Raw genomic sequence first — 23,686 nt, forward strand, 5'->3', positions numbered from 1 at the left:
GAGGAGAAGTGCTGCCCTGCCTGTGACTGTGCTTTGTGGAGCTATCCTGCAGTTGCAGTTTCTGCCAGAGTAAGAGGGCAAAGACTGGACTTTGTGTGCCTTCCATCTTGAGAAGAAATCTCCAAGGGCTTGATTTAGAGCTTGCCTCCTGTTGTTTGAAGTCTCAGGGCAGCAAAGACTTCTCTCTGCCAGCACCTGGAGTCTCTGGAGAGACTCCTGCTCTGACCAGTGGTGCCCTATCCAGTCCCTGGGCCCTTGAAAGGAAAGCTGGTGGAAATCCAAGGAAATCGACTTCGGACCGACAAGCGCTGCTGAATCTGGTGACGCTGCCTACAACCGACTCCGTGATCTTCGCTGGAACGCGGCGACCTTCGCAGGCCCGACGCCGCTGCAGCCCCGCTGAAGTTGCCGACTCCGTGGAAGTCGCCGCACCACGTCGTGACCGACGCTGCTCGAAGTGCGCAGGTTCAACTTTTCACACAGGCGCCGCGATCCCTGACTTTGCGCATCAACTTGTTTTCACTCTTCACCAAAGGTACTGTACTTGGGGGTCTACGCGACTCCATGTCCGGTGCCACTGGTGTCGGCTTATTGGGAAGGACTCTGTCACGACGCCGTGTTAACAGCTCATCGAAGCATTTTGTGTTTCTAAGAGCTATTTTTGAGTTTAACCTTTAAAAATTCATAACTTGACTTGTGTATGTCGGATTTTTGTCGTTTTGGTCTTGTTTTGTTTAGATAAATATTTCCTATTTTTCTAAACTGTTGTTGTGTCATTTTGTAGTGTTTACATTAAGTTACTGTATGTGTTGGTACAAATACTTTACACCTAGCACTCTGAAGTTAAGCCTACTGCTCTGCCAAGCTACCAAGGGGGTAAGCAGGCGTTAGCTGAGGGTGATTCTCTTTTACCCTGACTAGAGTGAGGGTCCTTGCTTGAACAGGGGGTAACCTGACTGTCATCCAAGGACCCCATTTCTAACAACTACGAAGCTAGGGACTTAAATACCAAATGCAGACTCTCCTCCTTTAAGTGTGGTATCTAGTTCCCAGTGCACTCTGGCTACTAGCACGTGGCACCTCAAATGCCCAGAGCAGCATCGACATTCAGCTGACAGTGCTTGAAAGGCACAGTGCTTAATCCTAAAGAATAGGCAGGGGCTCAAATGCTCATGACAATCTCTCAATCTTCAAAGCCAAGTATAGCTTTTGCACATGCAGATATATACTCGTAGGTACACTCCAGTGTTTTTATGTGAAGGCACGGCCTCAGGAGCATTCATGCTTTAAGATAGAATCTCGGAATCCTAGTGCATCTTCCTCGTATATATGTAGAGCCCCATGAGGCAACTACACCCCTGCCCAGGATACACTTTCATCTTTGCTTTTGGACAGTAAAGCCACATGCTAATGAGGCCCTGAGAAAGATCACTTCCTCTTGTGCTCTTCGATAGCACAGAATTCCTATTATTTTCCAGGAACAACATTCAGCAGCTAATACAAACATTAGCTCAACATTATGAGCCTGCATGGATTTCCCCAACATTCTGCATGGAAGACCCTCCGTTCCATCAAATGCCAAGTGATATGGATTCATCCTGGGCACAGAGTTCATCTTCGATGAACGCATCACCTAGATGGGCTCGTACCATTACTCTCTACTGAAGAAAGTGAAACCATCCCTTCCAGAAAGTGATTCAGAACGACTGTTCCAGCCCTTGTGCGCTTGCGTCTGGACCGTGGCAATACCTTGTTTCAGGGCCTCCCAAGCTCCACACTGAACAACCTATCACACCGCAGCAGACTTCATCAAGGGCCTGAAGAAAATGGACCACATTGCTGTCACTCTGATGGAACCCATCCTTGCCAGCCTACACCTCAAACTTCTAAAGTCAGATTCAGGGCCACGCTGGGTGCACTAAACTTACCTTGCATTGAGCACACTCATCAGCTGTGAGACTGTGTAGGTAGGTGACTATCTGGGCAGCTCAGCAGGACATCAGTGTACCTGCTGCTGCAGTGAGGGGCACGCCGGATACACAATCTCATGCTGCTGCACACCCTCTCTCTCTCTGGCTCTCATCTGCTGAAGTTGGACTTCCCCCTGTGGAGAAGACAAAAAGGGCAATTCAAATTGCCAGAGAAGTGTTGGGCACTGGTGGCACTGATGAACGTCGACCTCTGCAGTGCAGCGCTGCTCTTTGTTGAAGACAACCCTGAGAGGCAGCTAGGGGGCTGCTGGTTCACTTCTCCAAGTACATGTGCAAACAATGAATTTCGTGAACAAAGGGAGAGTCTGTGATGTGTCCTGATCCATTAATGGAAGTGGTGGAGTAACATCCATCACCACTGGCAGACCACAAGGAAATGCACCCTAAACATCCTGCACATCACGGCCGCTGCCCCCAGTAAGCATAACGGCCGCTGCCTGGGTCTACTTTACTGAAGCTGTAAGACATAACCATAGTGGTTGTACGTTGGAACAACGCATGCATTTACCATGCCTGCCTTAACAACGCATCCCGATCCACAAATGTGTTTCTACAATGCATTTCTTTATCACGCAACTCAATACAATGAATTGCCTTGTGGAAAGCGCTGGACTTTGGAATAGTATAATTTACTATTCTAACTCCAGTCTGCACCACAGTAGGGAAAGTGTTGAAGTCCAACATCATTCCAACAACGCCTTCCCTAAGGAAAGACGTTGTAATGACTTGTGTGGTTAAGGACTGCATTGAAAGATGCCTTTGTGGTTCGGGCCGCATTGTAAATGCATAGCGTGGTTCAAGCCGCGTTGTTGAGGCTGTTTCCCAACCACAGCGGACTCCTGATTGCTGTGATGTTTGATCCCGGACCCCGCGGCACCAGCCTGCCTGAGCAGCAGAAATAGTCAATTATGGGCCGATGTGTTCATTAATGGTGTCATGCGACTGTTAATGTGTTTTCTACTAGTGTCAAACCTAAAGCACTTCTGACAGACCAGAAGCTGTGTTAGTCCTGAACCAATATTGAGGCTCCACAACAGGATCTGATCAAAAATTTTCAATGCAAATTGTAAAGCACATGAGACTTTACAGTGCAAACGAGAAAATTACAGCTTCTTTCATAATGCAAAAATATAATTAGTCATGCGTTCACACATTTGTGTAAAAGCCACACAGTTTGAACCAATCAAGTTATGATACATTTTCTTAAATCATATTATTCGGCACTATCCCACAGATTGACATAATGCAGTTCCCATCCATAGTGCCTTCAGACAGCTACATTTTTAATACAAATGTTTGTAACTAAAAACAAAGACAAGTGCTCTTGAGAAACTACTGTATTCCCAATAGGAGAAGCATTGGGAACATTCACTCTCAGTGAAACATTGTGCTGCACAACTCTAAAGAATAGAAACATTGTTCTGTTCCTGGGAAAATTACATTACATCTCAAAGCAGTGGTTGCAAAGTTGCTTGTGCATTAATAGTCAGTGTGTCGGGTGAGAAAGGGACAGAAAAATTACATGCTGGAAAGATGGTTGCAGCTGGCACCAATCGTTTTGAAATCGAGGCCTACATTAGCTTATGTTAGTGGAAGCACATTTCCCTCAACATAATGTCCTCATTTCAACTGCATGTTAATTTTCTATTAATGTGTAAATCTCTTATGCATATCATTCTACAACTCGTTGTCACAGCCCAGTCCCAAAACACTGGGGTGGGGGGCTCAATCAGTATGCCACGTGACATGATGAGAGCAGGGCAGGGGCACCCTTGCTCTCCTCTGTTACTATGTAACAGTTTTTTAGTGCTTCAAATTCATTAAAGTAAGCAAGCATCGTCAAGAGCTATTGACTTTGTCAGTGTGTTGTAGTCATGTTGTACACCTATGTGGCTGGTGTTCAGCATAACTAAACGTTAGTGGAATGGGGTGGAGTGTCATTGAATAGAATGGTGAAGAGTGGAGTAGAGTGTTGTAGAGTGGAGTGTCAGAGAGGTTTGTGTAATTGAGAGGCATAGTGTGGAGTCGCGTAGAGTGGTATACACTGCAGTGGCACAGAGTAGAGTGGACTAGTGTAGAGTACATTGGCGTAGAGTGTTGCAGAATGTCATGGCATAGTGTGCAGTGGCTTTGAATGTAGTGGCATTGCATTCATGACAAAGCAGTGTTGAAGAATGTCATGGTTCGATTAGAGTGGTGCATAGTAGAGTGCAGTGGTGCAGAGTGGAGTGGTGCCGAGGGCAGTGGCCCAGAGTACAGTGGTGCAGACTAGTGGCACACAGTAGAGTGGTGTAGAGTGCTGTAGTGTAGAATGCGGTGGTGTAGAGTGGAGTAGCATAGAGTTGATGTAGAGGGCAGTGGTGCAGAGTAGAGTTGAGCTGATAGGGCAGTGGTGTAAGTGGCACAGAGTAGAGTAGCATAGAATGGTGCAGACTAGAGTATAGTGCCATAGAGTGCAGTGGCATAGGATGGAGTAGTGCAGAGTAGATTGGCATACAGTTCAGTGGCAGAGAGTGCAGTGTTGCAGAGTACAGTGGTGTAGAGTACAGTGAGGCAGAGTAAATTGCAGCAGCGTAAAATGCAGTAACAGAGTACAGTTGTGTAGAGTGCAGTGGTTAAGAGCAGAATGCAGTGGCATAGAGTGTATTGACGCATAGTTGAGTAGAGTGACATAGTGAAGATTGTTTCAGAGTAGAGTAAAGTGGTGTAGATTACAGAGGTGCAGGGTAGAGTACAGTTGTGCAGAGTAGCATAGAGTGTAACGGCATGGAGTATGGTGGTGTGGAGTGCGGTGGTGTTGAGTAGATGAGAGAAGCGCACAGTGGATTGGCGTAGAGTGATGGGCCATAGAGTTGAATGTTACAGAGTGAAGTGCTTTGGCATACAGTGTAATTGCAGAGTGGAGTGGAGTGGAGTAGAGTATAGTAATGTAGATTGGACTTGTGCATAGTAGAATGGTGTGGCCTAGACTGGAGAGGTGTAGAGTGCAGTGGTGAAGAGTGCAGTGGTGCAGAGTGCAGTGGTGCAGAGTGCAGTGGTATATTGTCAGAGTGCACTGGCTTAGAATAGAGTGGTACCGAGTAGAGTAGAGAGCCGTAGCATGAAGTGGCATAGAATGCAGTGATGTAGAGTGGTTTAGTGGAGAGTGCAATGGCATGGAGTGGAGTGATGTAAAGTCGAGTGATGCAGAGTAGAATACAATGGGATGGAGTATTGCAGAGTAGAGTATTCCTGGTGTGTTAGCACACTGTCATTACAGACAATACATTTTCAATTGAAATGACCATTACATTTGCACAGACATATAGTTTTACTAATAAAAATATACAGTGAACAGATGAAAATGCGTAGAAATTGCATCACCTAGTGTTATGATGTTTTTTATCATATTAAAGTATTTGTTTCCAACACACTTCGGAAGTAACAAAAAATGTACTGCATTTGTGTTATAATTCTGTTATATTCTGAAATACTCACACAGTTCATTTGAATGTTGTTCAGTGCTGGAAAAAAAATCTCTTTCCTACCCTGAGTATCTAGCTAGATTGTCACAGAAACCTACTCACTTTGAAGTCAGAGAAAGAAAGGTGAACAAGCACCATCGGAACACAACGCCTGACATTTGACTTCTGTCTTTGAATGTGCAGCAAATGCGACGAGATAAGAACAAGATTTATTGGCCTGTTTACTGAAAGGAGGACTCTGCAGGATACTGTAATTAAGCTTATGGCATGGGAAGTTACAAACTCAAGCTGGACAGCCTAAAACAAATAAAGTCAGCATATGGAAAGCAAGAAAATGTGAGTTAGAGATCACAAAGCCAATGACAAGCAACAGGCACTGGCAAAATGCATTCCTAGGTCAGATTTTTGATTGTTCCCAAGATGTCTTTGTAGGCTGAGACCTAAAAAAAAAAAGCCCAGGCTGACAACCAGTCACCTTCTCAAGCCTAGGCCTGTCTAAAACTCTGAGAACTGTTCCGGAACAGCACACAATATGGTTACTGGAAGCGTGCAAGTCAAGTAACACTGTCGCATAAATCACATAAGAGCTTAACTAATGTGTGACAGTTTTTTTTTTTTAGTACTAACGTGATGCGTGGCACTGGTTAATAATGTGTACAAACATTATTTGTGTCAATTTTAAAAGAACAATCGCCACTAGTTTTGACCCGGTAGTAGGCACTGAATGGCATAACTTTCATTAGAACATTGGAATGCTGGGGGCTCCATTGAAAACAATGGAGTGCTGCGGGCTTTTACTGGCCGGTAAAAGCCCGCAGCGCCAACATTCCAATGTTCGCTTTGTTCACAGCAATAGCTGTGAACAAAGCCTCACGGAGCCCGAGGGGATTTTAATCCCCTCGGGCTCCTTGAATTTTTTTTTTTTAATAGACATTCTGCCCTGAGTGGCAGAATGTTCTAATAGCCTTAGAACCCGCCGTAGCGGGCTCTACCGGCTATTAAAGTCCCTCTCCCTTGTTAAATGCCCTCGCCTTCGGCTCGGGCATTTAACGTGGGGAGCGGGCCTTTAATAGCCGGTAGAGCCCGCTACGGCGGGTTCTAAGGCTATATTAATGCACCAGGTGAAGTGGCACCAGGGCCCAGAGGTGTAAAGAACCATGTGCATCCCAATTATCATCTATGACTACTTTTTTCTAAGGATCATCGATGCCGGACCCAATATTCTTGCTTGCATTAGGATGCATATGTTCCTTCCTACATCCCTATAAGCACAAATGAAACCACAGGAGCACAATCTGTTCTGAACTCCTAATTGGCGCGGGTTCTAAAGCAGGCGCAAATTGTGTTGTGCCCTTTCTATCGCTGAAGCTTGGTCTCGGTTACTCAGTCAGTGCAGCCCCTAATTTGGTTTTGCTTTTGCCATAACTAGTTTGAAAACCAGCTATAGGATTATGTTGTCGTGAAAGTTCGTGCTTTCCAAGATTGTTGTTAGGTTATATCTCTTAAATACTACTGTTGTCATGACAGCAGCAGATCTGTTTACCTGAGGAAAGCAATAAAAACAAAGCACGACCCTCACATTGAGGTCAGCGGCCAAGTAAATTGTTGTGCTCAGCTGAACACAGCAACACAAGTCACGCGCCCACTTGCGTATTTAATTCAAGGACAAAACTCTGATTCTCACTCATAATTCCACATGACAGAATTACATGACTGCACGTTTGCGCACAATATATGTGGTGTTCATATAAATAGTAATAGATTGAGGATTCAGTTAAAAAATTGAAAATCTTGTGGCACAACTGAGGAACCTGATCATTGCTTAGTCAGCTCACAGGAGACCCTCACAGTGTTTGAGCTTTAGCAGGCTCTGTAGGTATTCTAAAATAGAATATATGGGATAAAGTATCCCCGTCTTATATTATAGTGATAGTGTCACAAAGGAGTTCCATAGCAAAGGAGTTCCTTTATAAGGTTATGGAAATCTGATGTGACTTGCAATATACGCATTGTGTGCGACAGGGGTACTTTGTTCCTTATAATACCTGGTCTCACAGTAACCATTTTTATAAAGCATTTAAATCCATGATGCCTAGCTCTTTCACATGGAAGAGAAAGCATGTTTCCAAAAATGAAGAATAAGAATAAAATCTCGAGTGCAAATTTAAACACATCAAAAAAATCTGTTAGATATTTGTTACAAAAACACTTTAGAATCAGTTTAATACAAGTCAGCTAAAAAAAAAAAAAGGTGCAAAAGCTTGGGGCAGCAGGCATTGTGACGTCAGAACTCAACTGTATTAATTGAATTCTGTTCTCATTTCTTTACAATAGGCAACTGTGTATGTCTCAAGTCACCTATTATGAAGGGATTTCAGAATTCCATGTATTATATAACTATAACATCACTACTCACTGAAAGTTCAGCGTGTATTTTCTTGCTGTTTAACTTGAGAGAATGTCTTGGACATGACTTAATAAACATTACTTTGAGGAGATCAACTGCTGAACTTAAAAATTACGAAATCTCCTTTTGCAACATGTTTTATGAAGAAATCAACTGTCAAAATGTACCGCTAGATGAATTTTAGTGAGATTTACACATTTCTTACAGAGCTTAGGGCATTATGGGTTTAAATTTAAAATGGGGTCCACATTTAATGATAAGTAAGGTAAGGTCAGAGGTCCCTACGGAAGCACCTTTCTCCCTCCCTACCTATTATTTCATCAAAATAGCTAAGCCAGGCTTGAAAGCTTTTTTTCATGTGTCCAATGAGAGGCTGGCAATATGATGACCTTCAGGAGAGTGCTATACCTGACTAAACAACGGAGTGCATGGTAATGCCAAGTGTTGCACAACCCCTATTAGGAGAGGCTATAGAAAGATGGATGTTTGATGGCCATTATGTAATTTGTTGGGATAAGGGCTATTTTGGTCCCTCAAGTTAGCCAACTACTGATTTCTCAAGGTCACATTTATTCAACCTCACAAAGTTGGGGCCACTCATTCTTCTGAGAATGTTAGGTGTGCTTGTGTATATACATCAGGATATGAGATACCCTACAAGAAGATGGTTCTTTCAATTGAGAAACCCCACCTTTCTCTCCCATCCTTGCAGAAATTAATAGGGACTACCAAAGACTGCATGGAAACTTCTTTTCACATGGAAAAGGTGATGTATAGTCTGTTAACCCACACGACACATGTCACTGTGCAATTGAGGCTGAACATTCATGGTTCAGAATATAGATGGAATATTCGTACACGCTCATAGGCAGATTCAAGTTGGCAATAACTGCTTTACCTGGAAGTGTGATGAATCTTGTATCCCTCCTGCAAAATTATTTCGAAGTCATATCAATTTTTGGCTAAAATGATTGAAGAAGTGTGCTTTAAAATGCATAATTTTAAATAATTTTCTAAAAATGACTTTTGGAATAACTAGCATGTGTACGTAATGATTTCACAATTCCAGTAAATTTCAGTCACTGTTAGTGATACAATGACTTTAAATGCACCAATTAATAATATTTTTCTGGAAAATGTACTGATGAGTTAACACAACACACAATTAAATGATGTTTAAATTGTTAAGAGTTTTACCAATTTTACAGGCTTATTATATTTTTAGAACTCTTGTTTATGAACCCACTGGTGAAATCCATGACCAAGAAAACATTTTGGGAACCACAGTGTAATTTTAGGAGATATAATCCATTTTTGGAGGCAAGTAAATTTGAGAGGGGTAGTAGTCAGTTTGGTTCTTCATTTGACTCAAAGAGGTCTGTTCTTTGTGTAAATGCTCAAAATGGCAACAAGAAAGATCTGAAGTTTGAAAATGTGAGTTAAAGTATGTATCAAATGTTGTGGTAAGAACCCATACCACACACATGCAACCTTCTAAATACCATTGCACTTGTCGTATTATTGTTGATACTTCACAAAATTTGCCTTGTGTGATACACCTTCACTTTGACACTTGAACAATATCAGTCTATTAATCTATCTATCTATGAATAGATACATTTGTCGAAACAAGATAAAGCTCTTCCAACAAAATAAACACTGCCATAACAAAATATACCTATATTTCAGTTCTTCTGAGTTAAATGTATGGTAGTGAATGTTTAACCTACGACAAAATTGTTGAATATGATAAATAATCCCATTTGCAATCCAAAAGTGTATGTAAGTGTAACTGACCCTGAACTCCCTGGGGATATCTGGTGACCCCAGACCCTAGGTTGCTATGCCATATGCAATTCTAATATCAAAGAAAGCCACCAAGACTTCTTTCGCCCTCTTCTAATTGTAGTGCTTCAGAGATGTCCTTTGTGATCATTTATAAGCCCTTGCGAAAAAGAAAAATATCTACTAGCATGAGCTAAGATGTCAAAGAGTTTCATAGATGGCTATTTTATAAAAATGTAACTTTCATGTGTTCAGCCTATGAAAACTTGTTAAGGTGTGTTTCTCTGATTCCCTTAATCCACTCCTTGTGTCCAGATTGGTATGATTACAAATCCTAAACCTGCTCTGACTGCTGCTTTGTTTTAAAAACTGAATTCAATTAAATCAGAATGATTCTGCTTGGTACCTCACTAAAAATTTCACCAACATTTCACAAGATCATGACTCCTGCTCCACCCCGCTTTGTTACTGTGTCTTATGGCGGTCCTTACTCTTGTGGTACCTCCCTCTTGTTACCATGGCGCATGTTAATCCTTGTGGATGCTCTGCCACGCCCTCCTTCTGAGTTCTTCATTACAGCTCACAGCAGTTGTGTTCCCTGCCGCCACCAAGGGCCAGATGTATCAAAGATCCGTTTTGCATTTCTCAAATAGCGAATTTTAAGAAATCGATATTTAAGAAATGCAAAATGGGATGTATGAAATTTGCGATTCACTATTACCTAATCACAACTAGAGAATGCAACTCCATTCATCCCTATGGGTGCAAATGGTTTTACATTTCCCAATTTGTGAATTCCAGTTAGGAATTCACAAATTAGGAAATGCAAACCCCAGGGTGCTGGGGGCCTAAGGCCCCCTCTGATGCACCCCAAAAAAATATTTGGGGACATGTGGAGCACAGCATGTGTGCGCTACATGTCATTTTTAAAAATGCATTTATAATGCATTTTTTTAAAAATTTCTCATGCTTACCACCAAATTGGATTTGGTGGGAATTGCATTTCCTAAATGCTCAATTTGCATTTAGGAAATGCTTGATTCATGTGCTTTGGAAATCACAAATAGGAATTCCCTATTTGCGATTTCCTATTTAGAGAATCACAATTTGCGACTCTCTAAATGGGGTCGAAATTGTAAGGATTCTCTATTTTAGCGATTCCTTAAAATTTTACAGCGAATGCCTTTCATACATCTTGAAAGGCATTTTTGCATTCGCAAACAGCCCAATTTTGCGATTCGCACCGTTTGCAAAAGCAAAATTGCGCGATACATCTGACCCCAAGTCACTTCTATTACTTTCTTACATGCCACCTCCTATCTGTTCAATGCTGAGTGCACAGCAGCTTACTGATGCGCTGATGTCCTTCCTGGGACAATCGTGCGATAAGCAGAGTGCCACCCTCAATGGTAATTGTTGCCAGAAGTTAGACAGTGTCAGTCTCCCTTTTGGGAGCTTGAGTAGTTTCTCACCACTATCACCACCACCATTATCGTGATCGCTTCTACCATTACACAGTGATTACCATCACTACCAACCGCATTTATAACCACTCCTGTCACTACCAACATTGCAACCATCACCATGACTCCCTAGCTCTCCTGTAAACGAGCACTGAGTGTGTCTGGGTGTGAGCATGTGTGCTTGTGTGTGTGTGTGTGTATAAGAAAGAGTGAACTGGGTGTGTGTGAAATAGACGTTGTGTTTGTCAGTAATAAAACTTTGTCAAAGCCAGTGGGTCTGGCTTTAATGTGTTCCACTCTTGGAAACAAAAGTCCTTCATTCCTGTGTTTGCATATATTCCCAAAAGAAAGCCAGATCTAATGGCTTGGCAAATGCTTGCTTCTTGGTTGGAATTTGCACTTCCCACAAATTACGCAAATGAACAAAATATTACAGCTCTGTTTGTTTAGATTGATAAATTTCAAATGAAAACCCTTAGATCATCTCCTGGTTGAAGTCGCGATAGTACCAACCGCAGTCACCCTGTTCACTTTACCCGCCTTGTGTGGTTCTAGGCTTATATGTGACATTCCTAAAAGGGTCAGTACCATAATGCTGGAGCACTTTAAGTCAGTAGGCTAATCTCTTTCTATTAACAAAACTGAGACAGTAATGCTTTTCATTCTGGAGCCTTCTCACTTAACTAAATAAATGATGCAGACTTAGGAATGATAAATGGACAAACGGGGACGACGATAGTCCACTAATGGGACCCACACAGTTTGGTGCGGCTTTTCTCTGTTTACATGACTTTAGGGACTGTGGACTTCGATATCCGGATCTTTACCTTTAATGTAGGTAGTTTATGCATGCTTTAGATCTATGACGATTCGTCTACAGCGAGACAGGTATGTGCTTCCGTTTGTGGGAATCCCTTCAGTTTACGTAGTTTACGAGCAAATCTAAAACATATGCGTCTTTAATCTGTCATCTGGTATTTACTTTACGTTTCATTTGATTAATGATTTCCTACCACGTTGTTTCCATGGAAAGCAATCTTGGGAAAACAGAAGCCCGTGAGCTTTTGAACAAATGTAGCCTGTGACAGAACACAGCAAAATGTATGTTGCATATGGTGTTTTTTCCAGAGTGCAAAGTTGTCTTTTAAGACTTACTTTATTCTAGTTTATGACACAATCGCTATTTTCTTGTGTGTGAAAAAAACGTTATTCAGTTGTCGTAAAAGAAAATCCATGTCATATAAAGCGCCGTTACAAGCAGTCTTCACAGGGGGAGGGGGGCAGAGGGAGCGGCAGCCCGGTAAAAGGCCTCATCTAGGAACACAACACCAGAGTAATGAGCATAAACCTACATTATCTATAGAAGGTTCAATCCACTGTCCTGTGATGAGCAGGGAGAAGGGGGCTGGGGGGAGGGGAGGATGGAAGCTGCAAAAGTGAGCTGAAGGGGCAGGGAGTGGCTGTAAATGGATTAAAGAAGGCGCCCGAGATGATTTCAGGATTACGATGCCTCAGTATTCTGTGCGTGCACAGTTAACTGCTACAGCCGCGTGTTTCAGAGGAGAGCTTTGAACTCTGGCACGTTTTTATTTACAAATTAACCCTTTAGCAGACCATTCCGAATTTATATATTGGGCTCAGTTGGTACCGACGTGTACTTAGTTCAAACTCCTATACATATCAGGGTGTGACAGGAGGCCAACCATGAGCAACACATAATTTCAAATACTGGCATCAGGTCCAATAGCCTACAGGTACTTCTCCAATATGGTGGCCATGCAGATGAATTCCACCATCGAGTCCCCATGTGTGGGAACAGCCACCAACTTCCAATATCACAAAATGCTGACTTTTGCGTCGCAAGGGATGTGACCAGCCATCCGCACCAATGGGAAGATGTTGCTTCGATTTCCCCGTCATAATTGACTATTGCTAGTCTGGCAGGTGGCTGGAGAACAAAACCAGAAATTAGGTCTTTGCCAAATCGCCGATCAATATTGTTGCTGGGGGGGAGGGGTGCAGGACCACAGGAAGTATACCAAAGTATTGTCTTTTGCCCTACATCTCCAACAGAAGGTGTCTAGAAACATGTCTGTTCTTTCAAACGTTGCCATAGTCCAGTACCAATTATTTAATACTTTAAGGTATTTAATTTAAGTCTAGTCTCTCTCGAGCATCTATCACGTGTAAGTAGTAGAGAACAATTGTTTGGTGTAGTAATGGGATAATTGTTTGTGCAAGCACATGTGTGCCTCAGTTTCTATGTGCTTTGAAGAATCGTGTTGTATTCAATATATTATAAATGTCTACGAGCACCCATCTGGTCCACGATCGTGTCTAAATGAAAACAAGTGCAAGGGAATGGTAAGGCAAAAGTTGTGTGTTACCTAATATGATTTTAATGTAATGCAACAACTGCATGTAGTGGCAAAGGTGGGACTTGGAAACACAAAATTCTTTAATGAGAGAATAAGAATAACCATTCTGATATTGTCTACCAAATAAAAAGGATAATGGTAGATGGCTTATAGGAAAATGGTGATAACAAAGCTTGGGCTCTTTCAAACATGACTCTTGTTATTTGCCTTGAAAAATCTCAACTGACTTGACAGAGCGAAACACATGTCGGCTGGGAATGTCCACCATAAAGGAATATTTCTCACAACTATTTGGAGTAGAAGAAGCCTAGTTGACACCGAATGGGTGAAACTGAAGTAGGGTTCCCTTAATTATATCCTTCAAAGACTGCACAGGTCAATAAAACAGCCTGCCTCCCATTGGGAAACCTGCATGGTACCATATGGAGACGCCTGTGTGGGGAAATCTATTGATACCTATGTGTTTTGCGTGTGATTATCCATGATTTCTTTCTGGCATGTAAATCACATCTGCAGTTACAGGAGGAGGGCTTTCCCATTGGATGCAGTAAACCTCTCTACTGTGCTATGTAATCTATTTCTATCCTTGTTTGCAAGGGAGAAGATGGGACTAAAGGAGACAAATATACCACTTGTGATAGGTTGATGGTATAAGTCCATATTGAGGGGCTCTCTCATTATAGTAGGTTAGCTAGCGTAAATTGTGGTTTCCTTCCACACAAATAAAAGCCTTGATGTATCGGTCCAAACCCCATACAATATTGGAAAGGATGGGTAAAGGCAGCATTATGAATAGGTAGTTATACCAAGGGTGCTTCTACTATCTTCAAAATCTTATTTTGAACCTAAAAGACAGCTTCGGGAGTGACCATCTGCTGAAATATTTTAGTCTGTGACATCAATGGTTCAACATTATCTAACACCATTCTGTCCAGGACTTTGTTTAGCAATGTTTCTTAGTAATTTCATCTTTTTCATAAGCTATTCGAAATTATGTCTCACTCTAACCCAGTTAACATTTTATCCGGAGACAGAAAAAAGCTATTGAAAAGTGATATCAAGTGGCAACCCAGGCAGGACCTGACAGCGTAAGGTTTACATGTGTAATATAGTTTATTGTACAGATAATAAAATCCTATACAATTAGAAGGAAAAAAATAAACAAACAGTAATACATATACAGATAAACATAAAAAATATGCTAAAAAGCAATCAATAATTGAAATTCGTAAAAGAATTCCAACAATAGTATTATAAAATCTACCTTTAAAATATAACCAGACTGCCATAGACCAGGGCATCACGTAGTACATAATAAAGAGGAAAAACCCAAGGTGCTCAAGCCATAAAGTGCTGAAGCGCATTGAATGAACATTAAGTTAACTACCAATGAAGATCAAGACCCATGGTGCAACATTGAAACTCAGCAATATACCGAATTAGTTTTAAAAAAAAGGTCGCATTTCAAACATAGTTAACCACTGCTCGCAGTGCCCCTAAATTTGGCCTGAGCAATTTTAATGCATTTAGTCAATAGAACATTCAGCATTGGGTTCACAGGATCCAAGGACATAATAATGGCCTGACGACAGGAGCAAATCCCCAATTCATTCCACTTACTCCGAAGTAGAAATTTGTGTTCCTTAAGCAGGGACGAGCACAAACAAACCACATGCTTGATTGTTTCTTACCAGAAGCCACAACCCCTGCACATCACCTGCTCTCCCAGAGTTAACCGCCAGGATTGTGGATGATTTTAAAAACCCCAGTCGCACATCCTTAAGGCCATGAAAGCCTCTTTCAGATGGAATCTGTTGGAGCTGGAAAGCTAGCTAGGTAGAGCGCCTGGTTTACATGAATGATTACCGACCAGTCATGCTTACGTTTGGCAAGAAGGGAGCAATCTGAGTGGAACTGTGTGATCTTTTTAACGCTAAGTTTGAAGAGAGAACGGGAGGGGTTACTTATCCAGAGATCATCAGCTTTCAATCGTCGTTTGTGTTCGGCCAAAAAGTAAGAATAGGACCCCTTCTTTTCCAACACACTAATTTCCTGCCAGAGAACCGCCTCCTGGCTACCTTCCTCGGCCCGACGCAGCTTATGGCAAAGCTTCAGGAAGGTGCCTGCGGCAACTACCTGCTAATGCGGTACGCTTTTATAGATTGTATAAACCAGCCTGTTTAATAGACAGGAGCCTTTACCCAGCAAACTTTCCTGACCGTAGGACAGTGAGGGGATAATCTTTGCTCTCATAACTTCCAATAGAGGGAAAAGGGATGGCTCTTTAAAGCTTTAGATAGTTTAGAAAAAGACACCTGCAATGCCACAGCTTTAAGTTCGATCTCCTTCCTGTGCTTAACAAACCCCCCCAGAATCAAGATGCACCCCTAGGTATTTGTAAAACTGGTCTGAAACGGGTTTGCTGCTCATGTAATACCAACTAATTTCCGAGTGTTTTTTTCTGCCAAAGGAGACCACTCTAGTTTTGAGCAGGTTGACTTCTATTTGATTCACAAGGGTATAGGAAGCAACTTGATTAAGGAGATGCTGAAGGCCAAGGTTTACATCATCTGTGCATAACACGATCTTGAACATGCCTACAGGGTGTCTGTGCTATTCATGTCTCTGACTACTGGAAAGCAGCCGACAGAGATTCTAAAGCAGGCTGAATAGGAGTGGAGAAAAGGGGCAACCATCTCTACTCCTCCACCATCAATTTGGGTTGAGATATTTATGTAAATCCATTTTGCCTTAGAGATTAAAATATTACATAAGCTAGCTCTCTCTAGTGTTTTAGGGAGAAAGCCCCAAGCAAGATGCTCAAAGGCCTCGAGCCAGATGGACACACTGGTACTGAGATCTTCCTTCACCTTCTGCATTCTTGTAGATGAAGTAGGTAAATGAATACTGGATGATCAACCAGGTAGAAAGCCAACTAGGAGTGCTGCACCATTGATTCACCGGCACCATGACCAAAAACTGCACGTCCGCATGATGAGAAAATAGCTGGCACAAAGCGTATGATCTTTTCCCAGGTTTGGAAGAAGACCTATAATGAACATTCTAAGTTCTGGGTAGAGAGATCCAGACACGTGTGCCTGTTCAAGTCTAGCCCATAGTGAGGGAATGAAACTGGTTTATTGATTTGCACAACTCATCAAGTAGACTATCTTCAGGTAGGGCCTAAGCATTGCTATGCGTCAGATCACTTCTGACATCTCTTCCATCAGGATTTCACTATCTGCTTTCAGCTGCCCAAATCTGTAATATGTTTGTGAAGCATTTGGAAGAGGTGCAACGGAGGCAAAGGTTTCTGTTATATCCCTTGGGTGCATACCCTGGTGCATAAATATCATGAAGGCAAACTGACAGGTTTATGGACTGTGTTTCCTGTGATTTAGTTGAACTGACAAGAGGCTGTCTGTTTTTTTATCTTCTTCATAGTACCACCATTTCAGGTGAGAAAGGAAAAACTCATTCCTGGTATTGAGGAAAGAGTTAGGGTTATTTTGTCTCCACTGACAACCTGACTAGGCTATATAATTTGAACAGTTCATCCAGTATGCAGTGAATTGTTCCTATTATAAAGCCTAGCTGGGTCGTTATTGTGTTGTTGCACACAACTTTGTTCTGATTGAATTTCACATCTTGTAAAGGCCGAGTCCTTCATTGTGTGTCCCTGTGGTGTGCCTTCCACACCTCAAATAAAGTCTGAGCTGATAACATGGATTGTTTCTAGAAAAGCATTTAGGTGGGCGTTCGAAGCATCCTTCTCAGACTGCAATTTAAGTTTGGATACAGTCATTCTCTACCTTTTTGATGGGGAGTGAAATACCCTATATCATGACCCAGCATTTCCTGTCTGCGGTCCCAGAGGCACATTTCAAGGCCGAAGGAGCAGGAAGCAAAAGGGGGAGTAGATTGCCAGAGAACAGAAAGTAGTCGTTTCTGGACTACAAGGCATGTTCACCGGATGTAGGATACAGTCTTTCAGATGGGCCAATTGCCATGGGTGTTGCATTTCTTTCTCAAGTAATTAAATATACTACTGTCTCACATTGATATGTTTTATGCATGCTTATGCAGCAGCATCTTCTCCATGGTGGCCCACGTGCAGGAATTACTATCAATATGCCAAGGCCAGTTTTGTTGCCCTGTCTGGGAACCACTGTGCCATGGATGATCTAACCAAGATTTGCCACTTGTATGCAAAGGCAGCTTTTTGGCCAGGATGGGCATTTTCCTGAATGGTCCCAAAAATACAAGTACCCCCAATATGGAAGGGCTACCTTTTTCGCTACGCTAGTCTGCACTCCAGATGAAAAGTGTATTGCAGCTTGATCTGAGGGGCTGGCGAAGTATTTTGCCCCTTCTGGTAAGTGCTGGTGGAAGACGAAGCCCGTCAATAAGTGCTGGGCACCTGAAGTGTTTGCATCCTCGCTGCAAAGTGCTTGCACAGCTCCATAACGATGCAGAGAAGAGCTGTTCCGTGCATATTAGAAAGGCTTTACTCTGGTATTGTTTTGCTTTTATTCAAACACCCTAATACAATCGCCAAAGGATTGATGGTGAGTTGTGGAGTCCCGGAGATTGTTAGACATCGACAGCCTCTTCCATCCTAGCAGCAACAATTTAAAACATAATATCCTGTCATGGCAGCAGGGCCACCGACTGCACGGCTTTTATCCACTACTTTTCATTGGGAGACTGAATAGACAACTCATTTCATTGCTCGGACAAGAAACTGCTTAGGACAAAAAATAAAACAGAAGTGTCTTTTATGCCTGGGACTCTCCTTCTTTGAGCATCAGAAACACACACACACATATACACATACACACTCTCTCTCTCCCGCCCACTCACCTGCACACATTTGCCAGATGTTTTTCCCTTTATTTTTTTTACTTTTTTCTTTTGTGTCTGAATGAGACCTTTTCTTTCATCCGTCTCTCCCCTCACATTTTGCACGGACTGCTCCACAACTGCAATCAAATTTCAACACAACCTTGCAAACCGCACAGAGTGTCTCTGCCAGTGCTGGGCTTCATTGGGTCCTGTGTTAACAATCACAATTTAAATGTGAAGCTCTGCTTTGCCATTGGTGTGACCGCTGACAAACACCAATCCACTGAAGGGCTGTGGGGCCTGCTTGAAGGCCAACCTCCACTCACATAGAGCAGGGCTTGTCAGCGCTCCACACATCACCAAGTTTGTTGGCTGAGATTTGGCTGAAATGTATTTATATTTTTCTCCTCCCATTTTCAGTGTCTGACGATGTGCACTACATTTTTCATCCTTTCAGAGTGACAGTAGTAAAATTGGACGAGCAACGCCTGACCGCCCCAGTGGGACAGCCACCACTGTGTGAGTGTAATCAAATTAGTGCCTCACAAATACACTGGTTTATAGCAAAGAATTCGTGGCTCATCCTTGGTAACGTGGTTCCTTGGTCTTCTTCATAGAAAATGCATGTAGTATGTGTGAAGCAAAATATCCAAACAACAAAAGAGTTAAGGAATAAAACAACTTTAAATGTTCAAATCGATGTAGTTAACTAGAAAAGAATTCGAAGAAAATGTCACAAATATTAGGAAAAATAGATTGAGGGATGCTGGGAATCTTCTGTGCCTGACTGTGGGTGAATATGGTATGCTACTGGAAATTGATGTTTAGCCCTACTGAAAGTTTTTAACATGCAAATTAGAAACATTTCCGTGGGCAGAATATTGGTTGTGCAATAAATCCAAAGGCTGTGTCCAACAAGGCTTCACAAGGTCAGACTTTCAGAGGGTAAAAACAACAAAATTGAGTCTTCTTAATGTTCACACTCTTAAGGCCCACAATTCTATTGTTTTTCCATAAATTGTCCTCAGTTGAAGAAATCTGTTCATATCTTTAGGACTGACCCTTATACTCAAGGCTACTGATTTTATTTGCATAAGGTATCCACCTCTACACTTCCAGATTTGCAATAAAGGGCCAGTAAAAACTGTCCAAATGGAATCCTTCCAGTCAGGCTACAGCTTCCATTATCTCAGAGACTTCTGAGTCATCGAACATCTGAAAGGAAGTTTGGCCAGATCAAGCAGCTGTTAGAAAAATCTTATTTTCCTCCTCAGTTACCGGAAAACATTGTTTTTATACAGCAGCAAGCATAGTGACTTAAAGGAAAAACTTGTAAGCCCTTGGTAGTGAGTTCTAGTTAATCTTAAAACATTTTCCAAGCTGTAATCTCTTTCAGCAAAGTGTTACACTTCTTGTCCTGGTAACATGCATTGTGGCAAAAAAAGTTGTCCTATAGTTACAAGTACAAGAAATCCAAAATAGAAAATGCTTGCCTCAGATGAGCAGACCACTTGCACGACTTCTGCTTGACTGATGGCCCTCCAGCTCAGCCAATAAAACTTCAATGGCTAATCCTCCCCAGAGCCAACACGTGCACATTCCTCCTGCAGGCCTCAACAGCAACAACTGCAATTCACACATTTGCACTTTAGGTTCATTTGTTTTCTCAAATAAATATGCCTAGTGTGTTTACTGCACTACAATATCATTGATTATTTTTTAAAACCTCATATGCAGAAATAATTGTACAAGATCATTTATCAGTCTTTTCACCTTTTTGTCAGTGGAATAATTAATTGATCAATTCCCATTTTTAGATCTATGGTTTGCATATGTAAATAGGTGTTTTTTTCTGTTTCAAATTAACTTTTAATTCGTTCCACATTGATTCAATTTAGGAGGCTCCCTAATGCTATAGTTTTCTTTGAACTATATAAATTTTGCTACTGTGGTAGCATAGTAAGTAATTTCTGAGGCTTGCTACTGTGGTAGTATATTGATCAATATCATGTTACGTGGGCCTCAATTAAAATTCTTGGTGGTTGGTGAGGAGAGTATATCTTGCATATCTTAATTGCACGACTTTTCACTTGTGGCTAATATTTAATGTCATAATAAAACTTATCAAACTTTCAAAGAATGGAAAGTTTTTTTGCATGCCTTAGGGCAGACCATATCGAAACCAGTGCAAGAGACAATACAAATAGTAGGCGTTATAGTGTATCATTGATAGTGGTAGAGTAGAAACCAAAAGCGGCCCCTAGTGACCTAAATGAATATAGTAAATCAGATCTTCTAGAGGAGAATCTGCGGGCCTATTATGCACGTCTGCAAGAAAACTTTGTGCGTTCTCTTAGGACCCTTTGTTTTCCCCTTTGTGGTAGTGTTCACCAGATGACCACCCTTTCACCAATGGTCTTCAGTCTGTACATGGAACTGATGATAATTCTGACAGATTGGCAAATTCCCTTTTTTTGTAGAAATGATGGAACTAACCTTCAAGGAATATGTGACTATAAATGTTGGTCTTTTTTATGGGTCAGGTTCGGTATACCATCCAGTGCTGGGGTTAAACTTTTAGTGAAACTATTAATTATGCCACTAATTTCTGAGATAGCTAATTTGTTTCACCACCACTCATCCAATTCAGCCTTTATTGCAAAGTGGCTTAATGCCTTCTTGTGGAGCAAATCATTTCCCTAGATGTTCTAACCACTGCTCTTTTGTTACGTACAGATGAACGTCGTCCTCAGCCAGTCTCACCACATTGAAAACAAGAGTCCAGAAATGCTCTGAGTCTCTCGCTCTTAAGCCTTGCCCTATGAGAAGTGCTCAAACAATTCAGTGGGGCATATCAACAATCAATGTCTATGCTTTTATAATATCATAATGAGATAACATGAGAGATCCTAGTATATTCTAACTAAATTGCTAATTAATATATCTCCCTTTCCTGAATGTGTAGACAAAAAATAAATAACCAAATAAGAAAACATGTACCCATATAGAACTAACCAAACAGACTATGTCCATGCAGATAGAAAAAAATTTAATACAAAAGAAAATATCATATTAAACAAATAAACATATACACATATAAAACACAACATATAGAATAGGAATGAAAAGCCATCAGCCGACACGTGTTTTGTCCAGACTGGACTTCTTCAAGGCTTTGTTCATTTCTATGTCCGCATATTCATATCCCATTTATTATCCTCTGTTTTAAATCACAGTCAGTTACTTCCTTGCTGTCTTCGAAATAAATCTAAGTTGCGGGCATCGCATACCTCACGCATTGTGGAACCAACTATATGCCTCTCTTTCTGTTCTTAAATTGCATCCCAATTCTATTTCCCGATATATCTCGGCAAGAGCATCGAGAGCCCCTGTATCTCGCCTCACTCTCCCCGATTTTTCCAAGGTAAGTGCAAGTGCTGCAGGGTGCCAGAGTAGCAATGCAAAAGTAGAAAAATAGTAAAAATAAAATAAGTTGCAAACAAAGTTAATAAAGAAAGGATTTTTTTTTTACAAATTGTTTAATGAATGATAAATGGTAAGCAGAGAAAATTGTTTTAACAGTTTGCACGAAAGTTAATGGTAGCAACTCGTAACATTTGCTCCTAAGGAACGTAATATGCATCAATGAAAAAAACAAATGTCTTTTGCAACTGAATTCAATTTATCAGGGCACACAGTTGCAGAGGGGTGTCGGGTGTGTAAACACATTTACTTTCAGACTTGGGAATTAATTTAGATTTAAGCAGTAACATGACCTCTTTCAGAAACCCATAAATGGTCTGTCCGCTCATTCTTTGATTTCGATTTTTTGTTAAAGGCAGGAAAAGCGTTTTGTTTATGATGCTGAAATGCATCCAGATCCACCATCAGAACCACTCAAAGCACTTCACAACCGCTGGCTGACATGACGTCATAACATCATAAACCTTTCTTGCCTGCCTTTTCAGGGTCGATCCCGCAATAGCATGCACTAGTGCATGCGTCTTGCTTGAAAGACACTGTTGCTAACAATAAGGGCTTGGAGCCAGCTCGTTGTTTACCGTTCATTTGCTTGCATGCCACACTTCTTTACAGCCTTGTAATTAGTCACTGAAAGCCAACCATCATTTCTTTTCCTTTATGTGGAGAAGGGACCAAGAACTGATTGATTCAAGTTAATCTTCCCCGTTCCGCTGCTCCTGACGTGATAGAGGTACTATTTTGTTCTTTTTAGTTTCTAGTGCCCTGCAAACAGAAGACGTCGACTGGCAAAAACGTGCCCAGCAGGACAAACAAAATTGCAAAGTTTTATCTTTGTTCTAAATTTGAAAAGCAACATTGTTTCTATTTTCTGTGTACTTTCTGAAATTATGGTTTAATACATAATTGAGCAGTACAACCCAATCCACCCCATTTCAATCCACCCCACTACAATCCACGCCAATCCGCCCCACATCACCCCACACCAAATCACCCCACTCAATCCCATCCACTCCAGACCAAACCTATTCCACCCAACTCTCATCAACCTCACTGCAATCCACCCCACTACAATCTAAACCACTCACACTGATCCACTTCAACCCACCATACTCCAATCTTCCCAACCCACTCCACTCCTATCTGCCCCACTCCAATCCAAGACAATCTTCCCCACTCTAATCTAAAACAAGCTTCCCCACTCCAATCCACTCCAATCTGCCAACTCCAATCCAAAATAATCTGCCCCACTCCAGTCCACAACAATTTCCCCACTCCAATCTGCCCCTCTCCAATTCAAAGCAATCTGACCCACTCTATCCACAACAATCTGCCCCATTCCAAAACAATCTGCCTCAATCCAATCCAAAACAATTTGCCCTACTCCAATCCAAAAGAATCAGCCCAACTCCAATCTGCTCCACTCCAATCTCAAACAATCTGCTTTAATCCAATCCAAAATAATCAATCCAACTCCAATGTGCCCCAATCCAATCTTCCCCACTTCAGTCCAAAACAATATGTTCACTCCAATCTGCCCACTCCAGTTCTAAACAATGGATCCCAGTCCAATCTGTCCCGCTCTAATCCAAAACAATCCGCCCACTCCAATCTGCCCCACTCTAATTTCAAACAATGGATCCCAGTCTAATCTGCCCTACTCCAATCCAAAACAGTCTTCCCCACTCCAATCCAGTCTGCCCCACTCCAGTCTCCCACTCCAATCAGCCCCACTCCAATCCTCTCCACTCCAATCCACCCCATTCCAATCCACCTCACCTCACACCAATCCAATCCACCCCACTCTATCCCAATTCCATCCACTCCAATCCACCCCACACCAATCCAGTCCACTCCACTCCAATCCACACCA

This window comes from Pleurodeles waltl, chromosome 11 (genome assembly GCF_031143425.1).
Source record: "Pleurodeles waltl isolate 20211129_DDA chromosome 11, aPleWal1.hap1.20221129, whole genome shotgun sequence".
Lineage (NCBI taxonomy): Eukaryota > Metazoa > Chordata > Amphibia > Caudata > Salamandridae > Pleurodeles > Pleurodeles waltl.